Genomic DNA, 16,587 nt, shown 5'->3' with positions numbered 1-16,587 from the left:
TGCTAGCATCCACCAACCCAGCCCTTGTGCTTCTAGGAACTTGTCCTAAAGAAAAGTACAATACACTGTTTTAATAAGGGAGAAAAAAGCAAGTGGGAGAATTTTCAGTATTTTTAGAACTGACCACCAGGAGGTGCCTTTGGGTCAGGGGCTTGATCAGGTTAGCCCAGAGCCCCTGGACTTAAAGGACAAAATGACAAAACCCAGTTCTTCTCAAAGGACGTGCCAGTCTTACTTCATCGCACCCTGGGAGCTTTTGTTACAGACAATATCTACGTGTTTTGTGTCCTCTCTGCCCTTCCTCATAAAAGACTCCCCTTACCAAAAAAAAAAAAGGCGATTTTAACTCTTACGTTCTAATATTGTTCTGCTGGGCTTATTTCTGTCCAGATCTGCATCTCTAAAAGCTCCCCCGTCAGAATTCAGTTTGTTAGAATTCAGAACTTGTGCAATGTCTTTCATGAGCTTCATGACAAATTGGTGCTACGGATCTTGTTATTCCTGTGAACAGGTGGGGAAACCACCAGGCCGCAAAATATATGATGGCCCGGAGGAGAGAACCTGGGGCCCAGGGTAACCCAAATAAAGTCAGTGAGCTAAGCCCTGGCCTTGGGCTCAGCCCTCTAACCTCTCCTGCTGCCTCCTCTCTCTCTCTGCATTTTCGTGATGCCATGTCCCTGGACCCAATCCCTCCTTCCCCTTCCGTCTGCTGGGAGCCTGCCATTTATCCTCCTGGTCTCTGTCTGCTGCAGGTTTGGGGCCCTCCTGGTGGGCCATGTTTCCCCACACTCCGCACACACACCCCAACGAGTCCAGGCAAGTATTCCTCCCCTTACCCGAGGGGCTAAGATAAAGTCATGAACCCCCAGGCTCCTTCCCACCCCACATCCTCTGCTAGGGACCGCCCGTACTGCGTGGCCAGCCGGGGTGCTGGGCTCGGAGGGGGAGAGCAGCGGCTTGTCTCAGGTGAGCTAACGGAGGGGCCCACCCCTTGCCCTGGGGACCAGTCTTGCCCACCCAGCGACAGGAGGCGGGGACACCTCCTCACAGGACCCAACCACCCACGAGCTACTCCGCCTGAGTTTCCAGGTGCCCAAGGGGCCTTCCTCCTGCCCCTCCTCCGAAAGCTCGTTGTGCCTCCTGCAGCCCCGTCCCTCCCTTCTCAGTCACACAGTGCGTCAGGCACCCACCCTGGGGGCACAGGGCCGCTCCTGGCCCGTTTCCGGCACTGGGAGGGCCTCTCTCTCTCTGGGCCTTCCTTCCCGTCTAGAGGATCCCCGGGCCCCTCTCAGCTCAGTTTATCTACCCTCAGTGCAGTAGTTTTTCATTAAGCTCGTCTTACAAGGAGGAATTAAGAATTAAGAATCTTCTTCCTGGCCTCCAGGCTGCTTACAATGACAGTTCATGAGGAACTGCGCTCTGAGCTGAAAAAGATCCATTTTGGAAGGGGTGAAACCTGGAGGAGGAGGGGGGAAAGAGAAAAGAGGCAGTGACGGCCTCTAGTCTGGTCTCCCAGTTCTCTCTCTCCTCACCCCTCGCAGGGTGACAGAAAAGCTCTTTAACAACACAATTGTGGTCCTGTTGTTCCCGCTTCATTTAAAATCCTTCCAGCCTTTGCCACCTTCGAGGAGGCCCCACGGGATCGGGATCGGGATCGAGCACATTCATTCAACAAATATTTATTTGGCGCCAAGTTCTGGGCTAGGGAGAGAAAGAAAAGACAAGGGGCAGCACATAAACATACTGTTGCACCTGAGGCAAGTGTCATAAGAACAGTGGGGTGGGAGGAGGCAGAGGCTGGGTGGTCAGGGAAGCCCCTGGGAGATGACAACTTGAGCTGAGACCCGCCTAACGAGGAGGAGTTGGCCCCCCAGAGGCCTCAGGAGGCCAGAGCAGCAGAGGGGGCGACGGAGACACTGTCAAGACATGACACATCAGGAGAAGCAGGGGCTGGATCGTGCAGGACGGCCTGACAGATGGGGAAACTGAGGCACGGGACCAGGTGACGCGCGCACGGCCCTGTGGCTAGTTGGCTGTCCCCACTCAAGGTACCCAACCCTCTCTTCAAACGGTTCTGAATCACCTGCATCGGGTCCTGTGTCCACCCTGGGGTTTCCCAGGGCAGGGCTGCATCAGCCACCTCAGAGGACCAGTGCCTGCTGTGTAGTAGATGCTCAGGAGCGTTTGTTGAATTGGATCTTGGCAACTCCAGGATGCCTGCAAAACAGCAGGGGCTCAGAGAGTATACAGGCTGTACTGACACTGCCCTAGGCCACACAAAAGGCTCCCCAAGTGTAGCCCAACAGGCAGAGTCAGCCATGCAGCAGCTGCATCTGTACCCACGGTCCGTCCTGGGCCTCACTGCTACCTGCTGATTAGAGCTGTCACCAAGATGCGGGGGCTTGGAGGTGCTGAGAGCATTGTGCGCCCCCAAAGAGTTCTGAACCCAGCTCCTCACCCCGATTTCACCTCTGATCTGTGTCCCTGTAGCCCAGAACTTCACACCTCAAGGGCGGAAGCCGGCAGAGCTGCATTTCAGGATGTCCTCACCCCGATTTCACCTCTGACCTGTGTCCCTGTAGCCCAGAACTTCACACCTCAAGGTCGGAAGCCGGCAGAGCTGCATTTCAGGATGTCTTCGGTGATTTGGGGGCTGTTACTTGACCAGCTCTCCCCTCCACCCTGTTGGTGCCTGGGGAAGAAAACCCCACCCCATAAGCAGGTATCCAGCAACCACATACCAGGCACCTCAGAGGTTTGGGGCCTTCTAGAAAGCTAAGCTGGGGGAGGTGCGATGGGAGCGGCTCACAGGTTTATCAGCTCTCACAAAGGAACAGAAACCACCGCTCAGGATGTGGCAGGTGTGAAAGGAAGAGGAACTGCATGAGCTGCAGCCCGGCCAGCCCGGCTCGGCTCCTTCCCAAGGCCAACATTCTGCTTCTCCTGGTGCTACAGGGTTTAGGAAGTGGCCACACCACCTGGAAGAAGAACCCAGGTAGAGGGGGCAGTGCAGAGGAGTCCCAGCCGGACGAGCCCTGCCTCCTGTCCTCCCCCTGCTGAGACTGTCAAAACGTCCATCCAGGGGCTTCCCTGGTGGCGCAGTGGTTGAGAATCCGCCTGCCAATGCAGGACACACAAGCCCCTGTCTGGGAAGATCCCACGTGCCGCAGAGCAACTAGGCCCGTGAGCCACAACTACTGAGCCTGCGCGTCTGGAGCCTGTGCTCCGCAACAAGAGAGGCCGCGACAGTGAGAGGCCCGCGCACGGCAATGAAGAGTGGCCCCCGCTCGCCGCAACTAGAGAAAGCCCTCGCACAGAAACAAAGACCGAACACAGCCAAAAATAAATAAATTAATTAATTAAATTAAAAAAACAATTGGATCATATAATTCACCTTTCTCTTTAAAAAAAAAAAAAGTACACCAACAAGAATGGGTGTCGGCTGTGGAGTTCACAGCCCCAGAATTCTAGGACTGCACCATCTAGGAGACAGACGTAGAGAGAAGCAAGTACAGTTCAGGTGCTCAGACAGAAGACCTGTCAGGACACTGTCGGTGGGCGGGGGGGACGAGGGAGGCGGTCGTCTCCATTCCAGAGCAGCAAGAGGGGGACTGGGCAAGGTGTCACGCCTGCCACAACAACAGCTACCCCAGCAGCGACAGCTGTCACCAACTGGCTCACCATGGGCGCCAAGAACACACACTTGGCTCCATGTACTCCTCCCACAGCCCCAGAATAGCCACTGCCCCCATTTCAGAGATGAGGAAACCGAGGCAAGGAGGGGTGAGCGACTTGCCCACAGGCCCCCAGGCAGTAAGGGTAGGTCTGGAAGGAGGAAGCTGGCACGTTGGTTCCAGAGATGTTCCCCCAAGGTAACAGCGACAGGGCATCCAGCCACCAATGTGTTTAAACCTGCCAACTGGTTCCATCTTATTTCCAGCATCACCAGCCACCCTTGCTACTCTGCCCACTCTGGGCTAGCAGGGTGGGGCATCTTCCTGGGGTGTGACACAAAGACCAGGACCAGGGGGCAAGCCTGACTCGGCCTGCAGACAAGCCTGGGAGGAGGAGATGGTGACCCAGATGCTTCTCAGCAGCTAGATTTCCTCTGCCCTCCAGAGGCTGCCTGCTCCCCTCCGCCCCCACTGCCTGCAGCCAGTAGCCTGCAAACTGCCAAGTGTTGATGATTACAGGAGGCCCAATCTAATCAACACCTGAGAGGGAGGAAGCAGGGTGGGTGCATGCATGCGTGCGTGTCCCATCACCCCGAACCCTTAGGACAGAGGCAGAACGTGGGTCATGTCCAGTTCTTTGAGGCCTGGGCAGGCCAAAGTCGCCAACCCTTCCAGGCCAGGCTGGGGTTGAGGCCAGCAGCGCCTCTCCTTCCCTGAATTGAGTGAGCCTCGCAGGGAAAGCTGAAGACCCACAGGGAGGTAGGTGCCCTGGTGGCCACAGCTGGCCAAGACTCTCAGGCCAGCCAGCGTCCAGCCCCTTTCAAAACTCTGGGCCTTGGCAAGGTGGTTTCAGGAGGAAAACCCTGGTACAGAGCAGGGATCTCAAAAGCAGCTAGTTTAAACCTCTCCTGGTCCAGATGGGGTAACAGAGGAGCACAGAAAGGGCACAGTTTACCCAGTATTACAAGGCAGGTTAGACTCAAGTCCCTGACTCCCACATCCCCTACTTCTCACCAATAAGAGGGACCCTTCCTCCTAATTCACTTTCTTCACAGGCTTTCTCTCCAAGAGGCTGGAAGTGAAGTGTAAGGAATGGCTTTGGGGCTGGGCAGACTGGTTTGAAGCCTCACTCCCCCACTTAATTGCTGTGTGACTTTGGGCAAATACATTTCCCTCTCTGAGCCTATTTCCTCATCTGTAAAATTGGGGAAATAATAGATGCTTCTTAACACTGTAGTAAGAATTCAGTGAAATAAGGTGTCCCTGGGATGGAAAGCTCCTCCTGGGCCCCTGACAGGCCTTCCTGATGCCCTGTAGGTGGTCAGACACTCGGTGGACTCCCTTCCTGTCTCCCTCTGTGATGGCAAATACACCCTAACTCAGAAACACACATTCTCTGCCAGCCTTTGAGACAGGCTTGAAAATCCTCCCCAACGCTGGCCACAAGCACAGGGCTTCTCTCTGGATGGTTTCCCTGATGGGGCGGCGGCGGGGGGTGGGGGGGTGAGGCGGGGAATGGTAGAAAGAGGGATGGAATTCTCGGGGCAGAATCCCTCCTCACTTCTGCTGCCCTGGGTTTCTGAGAGCTTGGCCCCTAGCCCCACCCCCCAAGAGCCTCCCGACTGCAGGGGCCGCTGGGTGGAGGGGTGCTTGGGGAGCCGCCTTCACCCCTTCACCCCTCCTACGGGTGGGCGCACATCTGCTGCAGGCAGTGAGGCGGGCAGTGGAGCTGAAAGCTGCTGACAGCAGGCCTCTGAGGAGGAGTGTGGAGGGGAGGAAATGGGGGGAAGGAAAAGGAAGAGGAGGAGGAGAGAGACCGGGTGAGGCCTGCGCCCTCCCCACGACCCACCCCGGACAAGCTAAGAAAAGCTCTGGGGGAGAAAAACCGCCAAAGATGCACAGTTGCCCTCCCCAGCCCACCGAGCTGGAGGCCCTTCCTTCCCTGGAGCCAGCTGCCCCCGGCAGATTAGCATTTGGCTCCGGAAAAGCAGGCCCCACACACCAACCCACGGGAGGCTGCCAGCTGAGTCAGACTCTCTACCTGTCAGGAAATCATTCATAAAATACGACACCTGCCCAGCGCCCGCCCTCACCCCAGCCACTGTCAGCCACCAGCTCCACAACCACAGTGCCTCCAGCCCACCCTCCTGCCCCTACCCCCCCAGCCATTTTACACATTTCTCCTGGGATAGCTTGAAATAAGGCCGGCTCAGCCTCGGTAAATCAATCAGTATTTACGGGTCGCCTGCCCTGGGGATGACAGCTGAGTCTAGAAGAGCGACAACTTCACTCAATTATGAACAAATGACAGTGACACAGATTCCAAAGCGTTTTCGGTGTCACAGCCATGCCAGTAGTGGGCACTTCTTTATCTTCAGTTTATGTACAGACAGCTGGAGGCTCCCAGGACACCTCACTGGACATAGCTAGACAAGGACCATGTGGCCAATCCTCCCACAAAGGAAAACTGGGGGCCCCAGGGGGAGGTGACTTGCCCCAGGTCACATGGGAGTTCAAACTCAAAGCCCACATTTTCAAAATGCAGATGATATTCCATGTTCTTCTCACTTTCCATCACTCAAACCCTGATGCGGCCCCCCTGCTGAAGAACTGGATTCTTTACCACAGACCCTTGTGCCTGGGCCCTGCTTGCTGAAGAACTGGATTCTTTACCACAGACCCTTGTGCCTGGGCCCTGCTACCCTCGGCCCTCATCACACTCCCCCCTTGCTCTCCTTCTGCAACCACTCTGGCTTCCTTGTTTTTCAAACACACCAAGCATGCCTCAGGGCCTTTGCACATGCCACCCCTTCTCCCTTCCATTCATTACATGTCAGGCTCCCTATCATCCTGCAAGACTAGGTTCCTTGTCACCTCGGAGAGACCATGAGAACCACCCCCCCCACCAACATTATTTCCTATCCTTGCATGAAAATTGTTCCCATCCTAACCCACATTACAAGTTAGTCGTGTATTTCTTCACCTGTCTACTGCCTGTCTCCTCAGGGAGAGTAAGCCTGGGAGGTTGGTTTTACTCACCATGATGTCCTCAAGTCCTTGCACAATGCTTGGTACAAAACAGACCCTCGGTAAATATTTGTTACACGAAGAACTGAATGATTTCTCGTCGTGTGCCATCAGAACCCCTCAAGCTGACACTCGAGTCCCTTTATCCTCTGACCATACCACTAAGTTGAGCAGTTAAATTATCAGAATACATCTTCTGAGTTTATCATTCTTATTCGGTGTTCGTGACAGAGAGGCTCAGAAGAGCCCTGGAGTGTGAGAGTGGTGTCCAGGAGTCGGGAGCCCAGGTAAAGGGCCACTCGGCCCCACCCAGCCAGGTAGGCGCCCTGACAGCAGGACACTGTGGGTACTGTAGGATGGCATGCTGTAAGACACTCTGAAACTGCTCTGATTTCTATTCTCTGTGCCCCCAAGAGTGGCAGAGAGTCATCAAACAAATGGCTGCTTCACGAGAAGGGTTTCAAGCTGCACCTGGGTCACCCTTCTGATCAATCTCTAATCAGTACTGACCCACCAGGACTCAGACCTACTTTAGAAGCCAAGGCAAATATATCTAAGTGACAGGATCAAGGGTTCTCAACATTATATGTACATTAGAATCACCCAGGAAACCTGTGAGGAAACACAGATGCCCTGCCCACTCTGTCCCACACTGATTTCACAGGTCTGGGCTGGGGCAAGGCAAGTGCCCAGGGGGAGATTCTGATGCACGGTGAAGGCTGTCTGTGATTCCAACCCTGGCCAGACACTGCAACGATTTGAGCAGCTCTCCCCTCTGCTGCAGAGATCCTGACTCAAAGGCCAGGGGTTTTCAAACATTCCCCACGTGCAGCCAGGGTTAAGAACCACTGCCCAGATGCTTGCTTTCTAGACTGTTCTAGCTGACCCAAGTCAGGAGACCTGGCTTTTCTTGTGGGTGGTGGATGTTAGGTGAACACTGATTGAGTGCTTGCTATGGGCTGCACTGGACACACCCCTGCCCCTAAAACTTCCACTCCCACTCGAACTAGGAGACCACTGTGAGGGGCGCCAGGCTGGGAGGCAGGGCACAGATGCTCCTGTGCCTCTCCTGCCTAACCCCTGTCCATGACTCCCTTTAGGACCAAGTCCTAAGGCTCACCGGGTAGGATCTGGTCCCTGACTATCTTCCCGCCTCCTCTCCTGCTGCTCCCGTTCCCCAGCACTCACCCAGGGGATCCTTCATCTTAAACTACATCCAGTTCTTCCACAAGCGCCACGCGACTTCCCACCTCCCTGCAAAGGGAGCGCCGTTGCCCACAGCAGTGCCCTCAACCCCCACTCACCAGACTGCTTCACTCCTGCTGGGGCCTCACCCACAGGGCCGAAGGCTCCATCCGGGCTCCTAGGGCATGTACTGCCCACCTCCTCCAGTGGGCATCTATCACACTGCCCTGGAGTCGCTGCCCATCTCCCTGAGAACAAGGCTGTGCGTCCCTAGCATCTAACACAGGCACGTGAGAGGCTGGGGGAGCAGAGGGTAAACAAGGGCAAGTTGTGTTTTTGGCTTACCTTGGCTAGGTTCTAAAGACTTCTTAGAGAATGGACAGCCTCGGGCAGAGAGTAGACTATTCAGTACCAACCCAGGAACTAGAAAGTTGCCACAAGAATAGAAACCTAGGAATTGACAGGCTAGAAATCACCAAGAGATGCCTCATCACTTGGTTAAAATCCAGACTCTACCACATACCAGCTGTGGGCATTTGGGCAAGCTATTTAACTCTCTGAGCCTCAGTTTCCTTATCTGTACAATGGAGATAATTATAGTGCTAACTCAGGGCTGCTAAAAGCAATAAAACAAGCCAAGGTATATAAAGCCCTTAATGCAGCAGTGCCTGGCATAAGAAATCACTCAGTGAAGGTTGGCAATTATCACCATTATTTTTACTCACGGAACACCCGTGCTGAAAACGCCTTTGGAGATCATCTAAGTTAACTCCTGCATTTTACAGTCAGGGAAGAGGAAGGTCTCACCGGCTCTTCTGCCCAGGCTTGCAAACCCAGAGCAGGACCAAGCTGATGGGGTCTCCTCCTGGGCCACTGAGGAGAGCTGGGAGGGGCTGCTGGGGATCACTTGATGTGCTGGCAGGATTCCAGCCGGACTTCCTAAGGACTTGGAGCCTGACAGTCCCAACATCTCAGCTCCGTTTCAGGCAAAATCACTGAGCATATTTTAGGATCAGCGAAAACCCACAATGCCTTTGGCTGAGCACTTTCCCTCTTCTTGTTGAAGCCCAGGGGTATTTTCTAGGAAATTGAGTCCATCTGTTTCTGATTCATTTGTACTTAACTCATCACCAGGCTGTTTTGTAATAGCCCTTTGATGTGAAAGCAGCCTTATTCCATAAGCCTCTCTAAGCCTTTATTTAGTCAACAGTAGGTAAACGGGGCTCTCCAAAGAGGCCAGAGGCAGCTCCTTCATCTTGCTCAACACACAGGCCATGTGACGGGGAGGCGCGGCCCTGAGACCCCCCTCTTTGGGCCTGTTAGGGCAAAGCGACCACTCCCTGACGCCGGCCCAGCCCCCAGCACCTGGGGCGTCCTCCTGCTCTTCCGCAGCTCACAGCCTGTCCGCGTCAAGTTTACGTCTGACTTCCTGCGTGTTGCTGGAGCTGCTTGGTTTCAATTCCTCAAGGGTGAGCAGCCGGTCTCCCCCTTTACGGCGCCCTCACCACCCGGCCCTGTGCACAGTCACAGGGACCAGCACTTCCAAACCAAAAAACCACGGGAGAGGTCTAACACGTGTAAGGGTCCGTCCCGCAAGGGACAAAGGGGCGGAATATTTGAAGGTGGGGCTGCCCTGAACTTAGCCGGCAGCTCAGAGAACCGCTGATTGAACTGGAAGTCCCAGAGTCTCCCCTTCCCTCTGCCACCCAGACCAAAGTGCCCGTGAAGTCTCAAACCTGCCCTACTTCACTCGGCAGGGTGAAAAATCGAGGAACCTCCCAATCTCAGAAAACAGACGTACGTACGAAATTCTTCACTGAGTTCAAGGCTGAGTCACAAAGTGCTCCTGAAGGGAAGCCAGGATGTTTTAGGGGATGTCCCTAACTTCAGGCTGGCTTTCAAGGCTCCACAACCCAATCCAGAGGCATCTCTGTTAGAGGCAGGATCTTGGAGGGGCCCAGCAGGCTGGCAAGACCGTGTTTATTAAAGACGTAGTTAGCAGTCTCTCAAACGCAGGAGATGGTGTAGCCCAGTGGCTCTCAAATGCAAGCGTGCATCGCAGTCGCCCTCCAAGGGCTGGTTACCACGTAGAGCACCGGGTCACACCCTCAGAGTTCCTGACCCAGTAGGTCTAGAGCAGGGCCCAAGAACTTGAATTTCTAGTGGGTTTCCGGGTGATGCTCATACTGTGGGTCCTGGGACTGCACTTTGAGAACCACTAGTCTAGCCACTCAGTGAGTCCCGGGGTGAGAATATCATGGGTGGAGGCGGCTACCTACTGCCAGTGAATGTGTTTCGTTTCCCCTTTTCTCTGAATACTGGGCTTAGTACTAAGTTAGTGAGGGGATGACAGTGCAGGCTCTGAAGCAGGCCCTGGGCTCCATGCCCCACAGAGGGCACCTCATTCAGTCCTCACAGTTACCCTGCGAGGTCGACACTATCTCCATTTTACAGATGAACTGGAGAGGAGAAGGGAAAGCGACCCTCCTCAGGGCCACACGCTACTTAGCCAGGAGCTCGCGCACAGCAAGAGGTCAAAATATTCTCACCCGTGAACACAGATGGTTAAGAGACGGACTTGAACCCAAATCTAACTCCAAAGCTCAGACTCATTCTACCACATTAGCAGGAAGTATCCAAGGAGGTAATGTAAGCTCTGGGAGGGAAAGGACTAAAGCTTTTCTCTATTTCCTTCCTCCCGCCCTGTCCCCCTTCCCCTCTCTCTTCCCTCTCTTTATGAAAGTAGTGGTCTGACGAAAGCTTTTCTGAACCTCCTGTCAGGGCTCAGGGTCTGACCTAGTGCAGCAGAAATGAAAAGCAGTGTTGAGGACCTGGCCCCGGAGGGGCCACAGGGGAGAAGTGGGACCACCTGCCAGAGGAGTGAAGACAAGCCCCAGGTTATGGGCCCAGATCAGCCCCAGGGAGTCACCAGGGCCTCATTAGGGACAAGCCATCTAGAAATAATTCAGGTAGTTGGGGTGGAGGAAGTTTGTTTTGGTTGAAAAAAAATATATTTTTACCAAAAGTAATCGATGTTCTTAGCAATTTGGGCAGGTAGAGAAGGAGTTCTCTTTGAATTTTTTAACTGTACACCTTTCATATATTATCTCTATAAACAGAGCACACTAATGGATGCTTACATTGAAAAACTTAGAAACTACAGATAAACAAAAGAAGAAATTCAAAACCTGTAATTCCATGACCTGGAAATAACCACTGATAATGTTTTCCCTTAATTTAAAATTCTTTTGAATTAGTTTTTATTGGAGTACAGTTGCTTAATGTTTACATTTATACCCATTTTATCCACTTACTAGTTTATTTCTATGTAAACATTTTTTACAAGAGTAGGTTCACCTTGATCTTATTGTTTTGTAGCCTGACTTTTTTTTTTTTTTTGCGGTACTGTCACTGTTGTGGCCTCTCCCGTTGGGGAGCACAGGCTCCGGACGTGCAGGCTCAGTGGCCATGGCTCACAGGCCCAGCCGCTCTGCAGCATGTGGGATCTTCCCAGACCGGGGCATGAACCCGTGTCCCCTGCATCAGCAGGTGGACTCTCAACCACTGTGCCACCAGGGAAGCCCATAGCCTGACTTTTTTAAGCAACACATCATGACCATGATCCTTTCATTGTCTTCAATATCCAAATGGCTACATGCTCCTCCATTGCATGCACACACCATAATGTATATAACTAATCTCTTATTGCCTGATAGTAGATTTGCAATTATTTGCTATATTAATTTTAGTTTATTTTGGACTAGTACATTGTATTCATCATTGGGTTACCCATGGTTTGAAAGGGCCTCATTTGGATCAAGAGATGATATTTTAAGATTCCTCCTGTTTTAACACAGGCTGAGAAGTGAAATATTCATGGAGATGTTTCAGTGGGGGTTTGATTTTTGTAATACTTCTTAATTTAGGTAAGTTCTGTTAAAACCTTTCTAATTGGAACTTTATGGAATATGAATTGTATCTTGGTAAAAACCAAACAAAAATCCTTTCTAGTTGGGAGTTAGAAGACCAAAGTTCCAATTGTTGCCATGTGACCTCATGCAGTGTAACCTTTGATGTGTCCTTTTTCTCAGATACTGGTGTAACAATACCCAACTCTCAGGGTGTCCTGAGCTTCAAACAAGATGGTGTGTGTGAAGGAATGAATGCTGTTCTCTATGCATAATCACCAAAGCAGGAAACAACCTACTCCATTGGTCACTGGTAAACAGATTTACAAACTGGGATGTATCTATACTATGGAACACAAGCCACGGATAAAAAGGAAAAAACTACTGACATGTCAATAACATAGATGAATCTGAAATACATTACGCTATGTGGAAGAAGCTAGCCACACAGGCTACATACTGAATTATTTCATTTATACAACATTCTGAGAAAGGTAAACTGTGGGGAAAGGGATCACGTCAGTGGTTTCCAGGACTAGGAGTGAGGGGAGGGGACTGACTATAAAGACTCATGAGGGGATTTTCTGGGGTGATAGAAATATTTTATATGTTGATAACAGTGGTGGTTACACAACTGTATACATTTTCCAAAACTCATTGAACTGTACACTTATAAAGGGTGAATTTTACTGTATGTAAACTATGCCTTAATAAATTGGACTCCTGGGCTTCCGTGGTGGCACGGTGGTTAAGAATCCACCTACCAATGCAGGGGACATGGGTTCGAGCCCTGGTCCGGGAAAATCCCACATGCCGCAGAGCAACTAAGCCCGTACGCCACAACTACTGAGCCTGTGCTCTAGAGCCCGCGAGCCACACTACTGAGCCCATGTGCCACAACTACTGAAGCCTGCACGCCTAAAGCCCATGCTCCACAACAATGAGAAGCCCGCACACGGCAACGAAGAGTAGCCCCCGCTCATGGCAACCAGAGAAAAGCCTGAGCACAGCAACAAAGACCCAACACAGCCAATGAATAAGTAAATTAATTAAATTAAAAATAAATAAATAAATAAAATTTTAAAATGAAAAAAAAAATGACTCCCCTCAAAAAAACAAAACATAGGGAATTCCTTGGCAGTCCAGGGCTTTCACTTCAGAGGGTGCGGGTTCAATCCCTGGTTGGGGAACTAAGATCCCACAAGCCACGTGGCACGGCCAAAAAAAGAAAAAAAAAGTATAGTACTGTCCAGGTATAAGGTATCATCCATCAGGCATTACCCATAGTACTTTTCACAGAAATTCTCAAATACCTTTGTGAAACACGGCAAACGTTAAAAAAAAAAAAAAAAAAAAAAAAAAGTCTAGAAAAGACCAAATGTGCTCAGGAAAATATGTGTTGTTAGGTGGCCTTTTGGAACAGCCATTTCTACACTCTAGCAAATGCTCATATGTGAGACAGCTGGTCCCACTGGGGAGCAGCTGACCACTTGTACTACTGGGGGTTCTCCTTTCATCACCTGTTTGTTTGCTTGTTTGTTTTTAACACCACCAGAGTAAAAAGAATCAACAGTGTCAGAACTGAACAGTGAACGCCTCCCCCAACCCAACCAGGACAGCCTTTGTCCTCCAGGGAAAGAATACAGGTATTTCTGGTTGATCTTCTCTTGGCCTGACCACTGCCATCTTAATGAACACCATGCTCCAAAAGTAAGATAAAATATAAAATAAGAATAACCTGCAGCCAAAGACTAGGCTAATGGACAGCAGATTTCTAAGCAGAACAGGAACAAGAGGGGATCAGTACAAAGATGAAGTGCTAACAGTGAGAAAGAATCTGCTCAAATCTGCCAGCATCGCATCAAAATCCCTGCCCCGCAGCCCATGGCCCGGATCAATGCTGACAAAATTCCAATACAACCAAGGGACCAAAGTAGTTCCTGGAGTTCATAATGGGATCTGAACTACAGCAAATGGAACTGAGGATATAACCTCTTGCACAGAAATAAGGTCGCTGAAAAGCAAGGGTCATCTATCGGTGTGCACAGCTTATCACCTGCCCCCACAGGGCTCAGCGGAGCTCTGGCCCGTAGGAGGCGCTCCAAGAATGTTTGTGAGCAAGGCATTCAACTGCTCTTGGAAGATGGGTGCCCAACCCAGCCCCCCTCACGGTAAAGACTTAATCTCTAATCCATGTTACAATTGACCAACAGTCAAACCAACTTCCCCAGATTTATTCTTCTAAAGCCACGCAGGTTTGTTAACAGTCCTGCATGGAGGGTCTACACAGCCTCATTTCAAGTAACAACGGGGCCTATTACCCTGTTACCAGCTGGGGGTGGGGAGGAGTACAGCTGACTGATGCCAGGTGTTGGGGTTATTGAGCTGAAAAGCCTCTTACCAAGAAGCTCACATGCTAGTGGGAAAGAGAATTCTGGAAACAATTACAATAATTTGATAATGAAGAGCTCACCATTAGTTGAGCAGACATTGTGCTAAGTGATCTGTCCAATAACCTTGTGAGGTGAGAACTATACCCACTTTAAAACGAGGAAACTAAGGTTCTGAGAGGTGAGGCGCTTGCCTGACGTCACAGAGCCAGTGAGCAGAGGGGCCAGGAAAAGAAGCCAAGAGGTCTGACTCCACAGCCTGCACTCCCGGCCCCTGCCGCAGAGATACGAAGAAGACCTGAGACCTGGAGCTGTCAGAGGAGGCCCTCAGACCTGTCCCGGCCGCTACATCCTGAAGCATGGGGGAAGCACTGCAGCCCGAGGGAAGAGGCAAATGGCCTCGTGGTGGACCAGACGCTGCGGTACAACGGGACACCACCAGGAGGCACGGGACAGCGCTAGGAGGCACGGGAGATGGAGCCCTGGGAGACACAGGCAGGGCCAGACCACGGGGCTTGGTGTGCAGGGAGTCTACACTTTACCCGGGCCCCCAGCAGAACCGTGAGCCTTTCAATCTGTCGGCCGACATGAGTCTCGCCCGTGAGAATGCTCATGTAGGGCCAGGCCACGCGGTAGAAGCTGGGAAGTTGAAGACTGGGGAGGGGCCATCACAATGCCACTGCGCCGGTCCAGTTGGGCAGGAGAGCCTGAACTGGGCAGGGCCAGGAGCTCCTTGGTCAGAATCCGCCCAGGGGAGCCAGGTACAGCTCTCGCAGAGCATCTGACACGGACCAACCCTGGACTGCTTGCTGGGCTGATCCCCCTCAGGTCTCTCAGGATCCCGTTTCTGAACCAAGCAGACCCCATGGTTCACAAGGCAGCACAGACCACTGGCCAGCAGCTAGTTTCTATCTCTAGTCTCAGTTTCCCCATCTGTAATGCAAATGGATTTAACTAGATTGCACTTTAGGTAGCTTCCTGTTCTGACATTCTGTGAATTCTTTTTGTATTAGATTCCTATGGTGTCAGGCAAACAAAACCTCATGGACACATTTGGAAGTTCTGTCCAAAGGCACTGATTTGCTCTTCTTTGGGACGTGTGGGCAGTAATCTTATATAAACTGGAACAATCTCTGAAGAGGTCAGTTTGGCACTGTCATGGTTTGGTTTGTGCGTTAACTTGGCTGAGCCACTGTGCCCAGATGTTTGATCAAACATTACTCTGGATGTTTCTATAAAGGTGTTCTTGAGATGAGGTTAACATTTAAATCAGTGGACTTTAAACCAGAGAAAAGCAGATTCCCCTTTGTAATGTGGGTGGGCCTCATCCAGTCAGTTGAAGGTCTTATTAGACCAAAGATGGACTCCCCCACCTCCTCCAAGCAAGAAATTCTGCCAGCAGACTGCCTTTGGACTGGATCTGCAACTCTTCCCTGGGTCTCCAGCCTGCCAGCCTACTTTACGGATTTTAGATTTACCAAGCCTCCACAATCCTGTGAGCCAATCCTTTAAAATAAATCAGTCCTCTCTGTCTCTGTCTCTCTCTCACACACACACACACACGCAACTGGTTCTGTTCTCTGGAGAACACTAATACCCACACTATTTATCAAAATTGTAAATGCTGGTTGTAACCCATCCACATATCAGAATATATCGTAGCCACAGAAAACGATGCAGCCCCTTTATGTACTGACATGGAAAGATCTCCAAGATATATTAAGAATAATGTGTTTAGTGTATAATCATCTGTGTAAACAACAAAAAAAGAGTAAAAATTAACATTCGTATTGCTTACCTGTGGGGGAAAAACTAAGAAACTAACAGCAGGGGTTACCTGTTGGAGGAGGGCAGTGGGGGAACTGAGTAATGGGAGACAGGGCAGAGGGCCTTTTTGCTTTATTCCTTCTATATTCTTTGATAAATGCACATATTCTTTGATCCAGCAATTCCACATCCACATGTTTACCTTATAAATACACTACCCCACATGTAAAATGGTATATAAAATTCAGTTGCAGCATCGTTCATAAGAAAATAAGAGTGGAGGGACTTCCCTGGTGGCGCAGTGGTTAAGAATACACCTGCCAATGCAGGGGACACGGGTTCAAGCCCTGGTCCAAGAAGATCCCACGCGCCGCAGAGCTACTAAGCCCGTGTGCGCCTGTGCTCTACAGCCCACGCACGAGCCACAACTACTGAGCCCGCACGCCTAGAGCCCGTGCTCCGCAAAAAGAACAGCCACTGCAGTGAGAAGGCCGCACACCGCAACAGAGTAGCCCTCGTTTGCTGCAACTAGAGAAAGCCCACACACAGGAACGAAGACCCAATGCAGTCAAAAATAAATAAATAAAATATATAAATTTATATATAAATAAAAAAGAATGGAAACAACCCAAACAC

Source organism: Lipotes vexillifer, unplaced genomic scaffold (genome assembly GCF_000442215.2).
Source record: "Lipotes vexillifer unplaced genomic scaffold, Lipotes_vexillifer_v1.1 scaffold75, whole genome shotgun sequence".
Taxonomy (NCBI): Eukaryota; Metazoa; Chordata; class Mammalia; order Artiodactyla; family Lipotidae; genus Lipotes; species Lipotes vexillifer.
Note: the sequence above shows the minus strand (reverse complement) of the source record.